Source organism: Cibotium barometz, chromosome 32, assembly GCF_041138505.1.
Source record: "Cibotium barometz isolate CiBa-2024 chromosome 32, ASM4113850v1, whole genome shotgun sequence".
Classification (NCBI taxonomy): Eukaryota; Viridiplantae; Streptophyta; class Polypodiopsida; order Cyatheales; family Cibotiaceae; genus Cibotium; species Cibotium barometz.
Window position 1 is genome coordinate 22,099,931 of NC_141077.1, and position 4,480 is coordinate 22,104,410.

Sequence of the window (4,480 nt, forward strand, 5' to 3'; positions counted from 1 at the left end):
TTATTTTGATATATTATATATGTATGTATGCATGTGGGGATGTCAAGGGTCATCCGAATAATGAGAAAACAACGAAGAAAGCATATGGAGGAGACCAACTTAGAGTTGATTTCCATTTCCAACTTTTGTATAGGCTCATCAGATTATCCTTGCAAATTGGATCCAACGTTGAGCTCATCACATTATCTCACACCAATAAGGTTGTTGTGTCTAAGGTTTAGTGTATTTCCAACTCCTAAAATAAATATATACATAAATACCCTCAAAAAACAAGGTAAAAGGTTCAAAATGTTTAAAAATGGACAAGTTTTAGTTATAAAAACTTTCAAAAGAAACCTAAAAGTTTCAAAATATTACCTTTGTTTTTCCAAAAATCCCTAAATTTTCAAAGACAAGTTTTAGTTATAAACACTTTCAAAAGAAACCTGAAAGTTTCAAAATAATGCCTTTGTATTTCCAAAAATCTTGAAATTTTAAAATAGTGCCATGTGGGTGGAAAGTGACTTTACAATGCATGAACATGTAATTCAAAGACAAGTCAAAGACGCAATATGGCACCAAAGACTATATGGGGTAATTTTTTATTTTAAAAAAAATAAAAGGTGCAATAAAGAGGAACCTTGAAAATGCAGTGATCAGACTGCAATATAGAAAAAAAGATAGACATCTCGACCATATTAGCTATCAATTTAATAGCTCAGTTTTTTATTATATTAATTTTGTGATTTATCTTATTGGTCATTATAAAAATCTTAGGATGATTTCGACACTCATCTTGAGTAAATCCTTGTCAATATTTTTTAGCATAATATATAGAGATAAATTCTTATTTTTATGCATATTTTTCAACATAATATATAGAGAAAATGCTTATTTTTTGACATAATATATAGAGATAAATTCTCATTTTTTATGCAAAAGATGTCTTTTTATACATGCTAGTCAAAATCACCCTAGACTCACTATTAGTCTATTAGCCTATTCACTTTTATCATATTCAATTTTCTTTAATCAACATTTTCTTAGTGGAATCTTGCAATGTTTATAAACTAGTCTACAAGCATAAAGTTGGGATAAAGTTATAGTGTTAATTAACTAGAGTACATCATAATGTCACTCATGTAAAGCTACAGGGCTTACAAGGAGTAATTCCCATAAGTAGCAAAATATTGATGCAAAATGTCAAATCATCTTGTTTCTTATTTTATGTTTTTTTAATAGATGTTTGTCAATAAAGTAAACATGCAAAGTATATAATAATGTCATAGATATTAAGTGACTTTCACTTTTGATGTGACTTATTTTGCTCATACATGACTATATCAAGCACTAATATATGAAGAGAAAATATAACCTAACATAGCATAAATGAATTAATAGTTACAATTATGCACTCAGCATGTTTAAATTGACTAACTTTAGAACTCTATGGTAATATCAAAAGTTGCTCTAAAACCAAGTCACTTTGCATTGTCACAATAAAAAGCATTACATCAAATGCAATTCAAATGTTGAAAGAGCAGTTTTCTTTGATGTCATGATTATGAAGACCTCCAGATTAAACGAAATGTGCAGTAATCAATATGGAATGTATGTTATGGCCTAGTATAACCTCTCAGTGATGTGTTGATAAGCTCTCATAAAAATAAAGTGTAAAGTTTATGAGAGATATAACCTCTCATAAAAAATAAAATGTATTTTTATAAGAGGTATAACCTCACAAAAATGTAGTGATATGTTGATAAGATTTTGTAAATTAAGACAATACATGGACATGTGATACAAAGACAAGTCAAAGACACAATACACTATGGGGACAAATAATCATTTTAAAAAAGATGCTATAAATAGGAATCTTGAAAATCATTTTTTTAAGGTGCAATAAAGAGGAATCTTGAAAATGTAGAAATTACTTGCAACATAGAGAAAAAGAAGAACAAGCCAAAAAAAAAACAACAAAACTGTCCAAAGCTCCAAAATTGTATGCCTTTTGGAGTGTGACCTCCTAATCGACATCAGGAAATATTTGATGATCCCAATAGCTAGGAATGGATAGAAGAATAAGCTCTAGGCTAGTCGGTGCCAAACATGTCCAAGTCAAGTGCTTACCTTAGCCTTGTTGAATCTCATATGTTGTTGGGTCTTGCCTTTGAACCTAAGTGCAACTCCCTAATGTGGGTGTGCTAGCTCGTGCGACGCATCCTCACTCTGTTACCAAATCAAAATTCTCCTGTGATAAGGCAAAAGCTTCCTTTCCATGGAGGCAAGGAGGAGATAGCCTTCACAGTGGTTGAAAGAAAGTAACATCTAGGTTAGCGTTGGATTAGCCTAATTATATTGGATTAGAGAAAGCTTGAGAGATTAATACAAAGGAATGGCTGAAAAAGTATGTATCCAAAGGTTAAAGGCTCAAAAAGGTACCATAGTCCTAAAGCACATGCCTTTTATAGTCCCAAGGCCCATGTTCCCTAATCCCACATGTAAATGACCCTAGCCACGTGGGTGTCGAAAGGGTAGGTCATATCTCCCCTCACCCACGAGTGTGTGGCCACCTAGGTCAAACGTGAAGTAATGCTGCTTCACCATCAAAAGGTAATCTCCAACAATGCCTGGATTGAATGGAAAGGTTAGTGGACTCCCCTCCGAGTGATGAGGCTAAATAAGCTCCCACCTAGATTAAAGGGAAATCCAATGCACTCTAAATCCAAGACAATGGTCATGTGATGATCTAGTGTGAATGGAGAGGCTAAGAAACCACCGTCGATGGTGAAGCTAGTCGTGTACCCTCCAAGATCAAATGGATAGGTGAGGTAAACATCATGGATCCTCGATATCGATGTTGTGGTAGCACAAGGGTCGAAGGGAAAACTCGTAAGCTCGTTCACCGACCGCCACGGTGTGAATTCGAACCCCCCCCAAGGTACCCACCAAGTGGAATCAACATTCCTAACAAGAATGTGGAATGGTCGTGGCATAGAAGAACCATCGTGTATGCCCCACAACTGAGATGTGCTATAGGTGCATCAAAATGATGTGCCACATAGTCGGTAACTATGTGCTCAAAATGGCATAAAATGCACCTATAAGAAAATGTCCCGGCCCCAAAGAACATAGGCTCGTGTCAACACCCATGGGAGCCAAAAGAACATAGCTTGAAGTCGGCATCATATAGAATCAAGTGTGAACCAATGCCATCATCCACTAAAGCACCACTCAAAGGCATTATCCATTGTGTCAATGTGAGTAAAAGCACGATCCAAACTATGCACTGCATCCTCAAGTGCAAGATCCTCTATGTGTGGGTGATCCATCAAGATAGAAACATGATCAATAGCATCGCTATAGACCTCATCCTCAAGTGCAAGATCCTCTATGTGTGGGTGATCCATCAAGATAGAAACATGATCAATAGGATCACTATAGACCTCATCGTTACTGAAGACGGGGACAGAGTGTCTACACAAGAGAGGTAAGTACACAAGAGAGGTAAGTACACAAGAGAAGTAGAATCACAATCCTTGAAATCTCCAAGATCAATAAGGTCATGACTATAGGAATGATCTATACCAATCCATATATGATCTAGATCCCAAGACAGATCTATCTCTAATAACAATGGATCTAAGTAGATATCTAGATCGATTGAAAAGATCTATAGATCCATATGCATAATCCTCTATCTCTCTTACGAGGTCTCACCTTAACAAAATCATCACTATGCTCTTGTGCAATGCGTGATTGCCATATGTACTAAACCTAAGTGAATGCTAACAAGTATGCTATGAGAACTAGGAGTAGAGATAGAATCATAGATCTCCCCCTCTAAAAGAGTAGCCTGACTCATCTAGCACTAGAAACTCAGGTCTATGCTCCTCATGCACTATCGTATGCTCATCAACATGTGAAGTATCATCATCCCCAATCTCACACACGCTAATGGATGCATCACTAATTAAGAGCTGATCCCCATGATAGTCTATGCATCACTATCTCCTAATGCATCACTATGATCCGTTGGAAGGTAGGTAGACATAAGCGTGTCATCAATCAAAATGCTTGGAATCCTCGTTGCCATCCCTCCCATCAAGATCATGCCCACATGATCTAACTCACACACATCACTCTCGCTATCATTATTACATACATCATTATCATGTGCATGTGTGACAGTGGCATCATGTTCACATGTATCACTATCATCATGTGTATGTGTGTGCGATACATCACTATCATCATGTGTATGTGTGCACACGATACATCATCATAGGTATGTGGGTGTGATACATCATCATCATCATCATATGTGCCGATGTCGATGCAGTATACATTCTCAGTAACATAATCATGGCTACATTCTCAGTATACATTCTCAGTAACATAATCATGGCTACTCAAGAATGTAGGGCACTCAAATAAGCGACCATAGGAGTAATCCCAGCTGAGAAAAATTGATCCATATGCCTCCAAGAAATGACCAACA